We start from the raw sequence: 7,391 nt of genomic DNA on the forward strand, positions 1-7,391 counted from the left end.
TAGTTTGATATTTTGCTGGTGATACCATACAAAAGAAACAACAAAAACAAATATTCGCCTACAAAACATGAACGAACAATTTAATTACCTATTTAGTTCAGATTTTCACGGCTGTTAACAATATTTACAGCTTTAATAATAAATAATCGTGGCTCGGCATACGAATCATAAAAAACAGTAGTTGTTTTGCAGTTTGAGTAACAAAAAAACGCATTACTTGTTTACACAACCGTCTTACAATGTAATGTTAATGTACAATGCCGTAACTACCATGTTGGAGGCCCAAATTGGGGTTAATGTTTAGGTAGAGTTTAATATGTTAATGGATTATTGCTTTTTTGGGTCCCTAAGTGCAACAAAAACTTACGTCCTTATTAATATTTACCAAAGTAAATCTGATTTATAATTTTCAGGAATTTTACGCTTTCCAACAGCTAGCTATTCTAATATAACTAACTTCGCTCATAATCAATTTTTATTTAGTTTTGAAATGATTTAACTACTGTTAAATGATTCTAATATTGATTAATTTTTTTGTATACATCAAATTTGAATACATGTTACCGATATACATTAAATCTTAGCCACGTCAGCTTAGGTTAATTTATATTTTAATCAGCAGAAAACGAACGGTTTGACATTTTTATAAAGTTGTATTGTTTGAGTATAACAAAAACCTAACCCACCATCATTTGAATTTAAATGAACGTTTTTGAAGAAAAAAAAGTTAAAATACAATTTTTTGTTTAAGGTTAATTTAAATTCAGTTTTAGATAAGCTTATACAAAATGTTTACATAATACGTAGGACTAAATTTAAAAGAAAGATAAAATAATTATGATTTTTTTTCTATGGAATGACGTACACGATTAAGTGTGGCTTAAGTCTCTAATGTAAACACTTTTTTTACGAGTGATTTATATAGAAATAAATGTTCACAACTTAGTCTAAATACCACGTCAGAGTAATGTAAACTAGAAATCGTATTAATAGAAATAAACCAGCTATGTAAATAAATTAATATTTGCACTCATTAGCTAGTCGCAAGAGATCAGCTTACAGTAATTCGTATGAAAAGCCAATCAAATTGATTTCTGTCCTCAAAGTACGACCATTTCAATCATTCAAGTAAGTCTTACTCTCAAACTTCAAAGACCGTAAGTCCACATTTTGTGCATTTTTTATTAACGTTTTTCCGAAATCACAGTATTATTTTAGTTTATAGTTTTCATAAATAATTTATATTAGTTCTTTCATAGTAAGTACTACAAATTTTTTAATGACAATTCAAAATAAACAATGTTTATTGAATCAGCTATACAAATGTAGCGAAATAAGTGTTTCCCGAATAGCTATAAACTTATCATTTTAATATGTCCCATAACCACTATATCCCGGCGGCGCCATGTTGGTTTCTTTAAGTTGTATCATTAAGAAATAAACCGTTTGGACTACACTAAAAATAGAGCAAAAAATATAATATTTTTATCTCTTCTATAGAAATATATTTCATTATATTTAGGTAGAATTATGTTTAAAAAGCACAGCTAACACCAAGTACAGTCTGAACCAGCATATTGTAAGCCAGCAAATTCCAATCTATATACAGTATAAATCAGTACAGAAGAAGTTAGCAAATTTGGGTCAAAGCTAATATTAAATCTGATTGTGGTTTTATCGCAAACGCTTTGATGATAATCTAGAAATAGTAAGAATCCAGCACAGTTTAACGCAACATAGTCCAAACCAAGTACAGTCTAAACCAGCATAGGAAGAAATACCCTTAATGTGGTCAAGTATCCACAGAATCGCATTGAAGCATTTATTAAATTTTACTCAGTTAGTTATAATGTAACTAAATCTGTATTTATTTATACTGTACTTGATTTAGATTGTGCTGACTAATACTGTATTGGTTATTACTATGCTTGGTTTTAATGTACAAGGTTTCAATAGTCTAATTTTTTACTTCACTATTTTCCTTAACTAGTTTCTTTTTTTACTGTGTCGGTTTCTTAATATACACAGATACACATCGAAACGTTGGATCGGATTAAATTACTTATGATTTATTAATTATCTTCACTCTTCTGATATTCTACTCGTGTCACGTGCACATGTATATTAAACTTATGGAAAAATGTAATTTAACATTTTAATGACTTTAGAAATAAAAAATATCCCAGGCAAACAATAAGTGCGTGTCTTTTCGGATTTGCTCAAAGTACTATCGTTTAGTACGTAATCGATTCAATTTGGACATTTTCGTTTTTGTTATAGACTAAGGAGGTCATATTCGTTTTGGCAAGTAAAAAATTCGATACCCAAACGATTAAACATGGAAAAAATTGTCGTCATTAAGGTATTAATTGCGTTAGCCGTTACATGCATTAAAAACAAGACGAGTTGTGACGGCGCACTTACTGAAAAACAATCGATTCATATTAACTATATTAGCAGACCGGAACATTGGCAAGACATGTGGTTCGATGAGGTCAAAATCCAAACGGAATGGATAGATAAACGTATTATATCTAATCCAGATTCCAGTTTCAGCACAATAGATAAGTTGAAAGTTATTCCCTATATGATGGTATGCGGTTACGGACAAAAATTGAATGATTATCTCAGATTAACGATTCATACGGTCCAAGAGTGTAAAAGTTTCCCACAAAAGTTTGTAGCTGACGATTGTTGGACCAAACTGAACAGTAGTCTCCAAACACTTGCCACAACTATATTAAGTTTGTTGCGCGTATTTGAGTTGCACAATTTCGACAGTAGTATAACTCTAAGTAAACTTTACGGGCATCTTTGGGCCGCTCACCTTTTTATCATAGCCCAAGGTTTTAACTGGGATGTCATGTATGTTGCTGAATACTTGGAGACCATTTTAAAAACTGACTGCAAACCAGAACACCGTGTATTCAACATAGAGATATTAACGGCTGAATATAAAAATCGAAACACTATAATGAACCGCTACGAATTTTATGTTAACACTCTGAATTCTTACATTGCATATATAGGCGAGCACTTGCGTAAGCTTGGTTTTCAATACAACGCAAGGGAAGACGTAGTTACCTTTTTTACTCCTAATACATAAGACAGTAAATTCAGTTATAAGACCGCACAGAATAGATACATTTTCACAAATTATTTTTTTTCATACAAAAATGGTAAACTGTATAAAAGTTGCTATGAAATATATTAAATATGCGACGTTTGTGTGTTATAACTTATTAGGTAAATTCGTTGCATTACATTTTTTTTCAATAGGTAAAATGTATTGTAATTATTATTTTTAGATTTGTTGGATTTTAATATATTTAAATTCATTGAAATAAATATTATTCGATTTATTAAAAACTGTGTTAATATAAACTTTATTATTTTTGACTTTGTAATTTCTTATGGAGTTTAATTAATTTAAGATTAGCCACAAGTGAAGACCTTATGAAATTAATTAGCTTGTTAATATTTTTAGTAAAAAATGTTGTTAAAAAATTCCATCTAAGGGTTTCAAAGTGACGACATTTATATATTTAGACATTTTACAAATCTAATTTTACAATTTATACGACATGAAATAAGATTTTTTTAAAAATGTAATAATAAGTTCAATCTATCTGCTTATACATAAAATCTCAACATCACGTGACCGTCAATCTTTGATTCTTCCAAATAAATCCATTCGGCTACATAATTGCTCTTGGAAAATAGGCACATACATATACGGCGAAGGGCGTCGATATAGGCTGATAAAGGTGATTTATATTATCGTTACACTAGTCGAAAACGATTTTTCGTTTCGCTTATTAATAATTTAGTCGTTCGTTTTCAAATAATTTGTTTGTCATGAAGACAACGACGCGACGTACCAAGCAATCTTGCACTCGCAGTATGATATTATTAAAGGGATATCCATTTAATAATACAGTGTACAGTAACAACATAGTGTACAGTCTATGTTATATAAAAATGTCTTATCACTTGATAAGAACGGCAAGCATTATCATAATAATCTAACCTAACTGAAAGTGAATGCATACTGTGACATGGTTTGCGGTCGTCGGCCATTATTACCTGTACAAAAACTGTACTACTGTAGATTTAGTCTGAAACCGCTCCTTATCATAGGTAATGTATGATGTGTTATATAATGACAGTCGTCGTTTATTGCTTGTACAAAAATCCTCAAGGAAAAGTTGGGAACAGTATATCTTTCAAGTTTCGTATACGCTAGCACTGTAATGTTTCATAATAGCGTCTCCATAAAATAATAAAATTATTATTTTTTCAAACCAATTTGTAATGACAATTTAGGTAATTAATTAAATGTTATGGTACATTCTTGGCTTTAAAATAATAGGTCGCTTAATATATTATACTTTGTTCAAAACAAAAAAAGATTATTTGTTTTGAATATAGCTATAAATACTTCTCAATAGTGCACTAATTTGAACTTTAAATAGCTATAACTTTTAAACAGCTACATAGGTACACCATTCCAGACATTTGGCCGACTGACCTCTCTAGAGATTTCTTTCTGATTTAAACCATAGATTACCGTAAAGTAAGCAACACCAGACACTTGGTTTTTTAACCGTCGGGTACAGTACTTGGAATCTGTAACCTACCGGCCGAACCGATGGGGGTCTGAATGCTTGCTCCGAGCTAGGGCGTATTATATTCTTTCTAGTCACTTTACTTGTCAATCTTAGCGTTCTCATCTCTGCTACACTCAATAACTGTTCAGTTTTCTTGTCTACTGCCCAACATTTTGATCCATTGAAAATCCAACACGATTCCCTCCGTTTTACTCCTACTAAATCTTAGTCCTTTTCCCTTTAAGCGCTTCTCTTCACTCCTAAAATCTCTCGTCCACTTCTGCCGGACTTTCCCGAATGACACTATGGCATCCGCAAACGTCATACACCATGGAAAACTCCCCCCTATAAATCTTTGGTAACCCCTTTCATTACTGATATTCCTTGAATTTCCTTGAACAACCTTGCCAGAATTCCTCCTCCTCCAGAAAACTTTTATCACATCCTACTTCTCGAGCGTATGCACTTACTACATTCAACACTCCCTAAAATTATTTTTACTATTATTGCTGTATCAATTTTTCACATCACTCCTACCACGTTTGCTTTCATCTCCACATTTATACAAATCCACGACTTCCTTTGCTTTCTTTCCTTTTCACCTAGTTTTCTGCACACAAAAAATATTCACTTAACTTTATAACTTTATTTACAAACTTACATCCAGTTCTTTTTTGGTCTACTGCTTGCACTAAATCCTCTCTGCTACAATTGAACGCCAAATATCTCCAGTTAAATTATTAGAGCATTGTTCGACTGAGTCATTCCAAATAAAAAAATGTTCAAAGCAAATTTTTACCTTATCTGTTTAAGCAATGTTGTAGTGAGTTTAAAATTAAAGTTAAATTTTAGAGTATAAAGAGTTAGAGATTTCTCAGTGAGATGCAGTATTATTTATTTTGTTACTACTACAATTAGTATAAATGACCATATTTATCGCACACAGAATTATTATCATCATGCATCAAAACACCAAAGCTACAGATTTCATCACAATAGTTTTTATATTTGCTCTGACGCAACACCGCTTACTTCTTACTGAAGAGGTATATATTGCAATAGATTGGAAAAAATTTACCAAAAATATATGAAAATGCATCTAAGCGTTTATTTAAATGCAATTTAATCGCTTTGATTATTCCGTGGAGTTACAAACGGTTTTCAGCCATTCACCTTTAAAGTCGAACATGGTTTTACATATTTTTTAAATCAATACTATTCTACCATAGTATGACTTTTTACAAAATATTCAAACTACTTTCACTGTGAGCATCCCCACTATGCCCCGACTGAACTTAACTATTTTCTTTCTTTCTAGTTTGTACATATTAAACAGCAACTGTGTCACGTGCACCAGTATATTGAACTTATGGCAATACACAATTTGACAAAAAATTTTCCGAGGCAAACAATAAGTGGGCGTGTTTACGCCTTTGCTCGGAGTTCTGTCGTATAGTACTTGGCGGCAATATATTTAATTTAAACATTTTCATTTTTGTTAGAGACAAGGCAGACCATATTCATTTTTTCAACTAAAAAATCGGATGCTTAAACGATTAAGCATGGAAAAAATTTCGATTAGTAAGTTTTTAATTGCGTTATCATTATATAATATTAACGGTAGACTCGCGAGGAATGAACTAAATCATGCCAAAAATATTATTAGACCATGTCATTGGGAAGAGATATGGTGCAATAAGGTTAGACTATCCGGTTAGCACTGCATAAGCAAACGTAGATTAACTAATAGAGTTCACAAGTATGGGACATTAGAAAAGTTGAAAACTATACCTTCTATGATGGGATGTGGTTACGGACAAAAATTGAACGACTTTCTCAGACTAACGGTTCATACGATCAATGAGTGTGACAGATTCCAACAAAGTTTGTCAAAGATGATTGTTGGAGTAAACTGAGAGCTAGTGTCGCAAATTGTGCGTCGGTTATATCTAACTTGTTACTTATATTTAGGCTACTTCTTGCTTTTGACGAAAAGGTCGTTCCAAGTCCATTTTACGAACCTATTGCGAGGATTCGACTATTTCTCAAAAGGGATCGGCTTAATTGGCCAATTACGTCCTTAGCAGATTCCTTATAAACCATTTAAATCACTGACTGTCAACCTGAACACAGTGTCGTCGATAAAGAAATATTAGCGGCTGAATGTAGAAATTTAAATACTATAATTAACCTCTACGATTTTTATGTGAATAAACTGAATTCTTACACCGCATTTATAACCGAGCACTTGCACCGCATTGGATTTCAATACAACGCGAGCACGGAAGAAACTAGCCATACTAGTCCTAACGCAAGTGACTAATAACAGTCAATTCAGTAATACAAGCAGGCTGATTAGATGTCGTTTTAGTTAATTTTTTTTCAATTGAAAAATTTTAACCAGATAAAATACATTTATATGTCACATATGTGTTATTACTTTTAAAGTAGAATTCAGTACATTACCTATTTTTAAATAGGTAAAATTCTTTGTAATAATTATTTTTAGACTTGTTGGTTTTAATGTATTTAAATTTATTGTAATTATTCAATTTATTAAAAATCAAAAATTGTGTTAATATAAACTGTATTATTTTTTACTTTGTAATTTCTTATGGAGTATAACAGTTTTAAGATTAGTCACATTTGAAAACCTTATTAAAAAATAAAACTTATTAATTCTTGAAAATAGAAGTTTTGAAAAAATATTCCATCGAAGGGTTTTGTTACGTATCAGCAGTTTATATAGTTTATATGGTGGTGATTGTCCACCATACGCGA

The 7,391-nt window shown here is 31.3% G+C and overlaps 1 long non-coding RNA gene across 1 annotated transcript; it reads left to right on the forward strand.

Annotated features, from left to right (window-relative positions):
- Positions 1-1,040: 1,040 nt before the first annotated feature.
- Positions 1,041-3,369, forward strand: LOC126837304 (uncharacterized). Its single transcript, XR_007685498.1, has 2 exons — positions 1,041-1,157; positions 2,281-3,369. It is a non-coding gene; the product is annotated as an uncharacterized LOC126837304 (long non-coding RNA).
- The last annotated feature ends 4,022 nt before the right edge of the window (positions 3,370-7,391 follow it).

The sequence above is a fragment of the Adelges cooleyi genome, unplaced genomic scaffold (genome assembly GCF_023614345.1).
Source record: "Adelges cooleyi isolate 19-005CV unplaced genomic scaffold, UGA_ACOO_1.1 ACOO_flye_CR_arks_rails_tigmint_CR_PRNA_248, whole genome shotgun sequence".
NCBI lineage: Eukaryota > Metazoa > Arthropoda > Insecta > Hemiptera > Adelgidae > Adelges > Adelges cooleyi.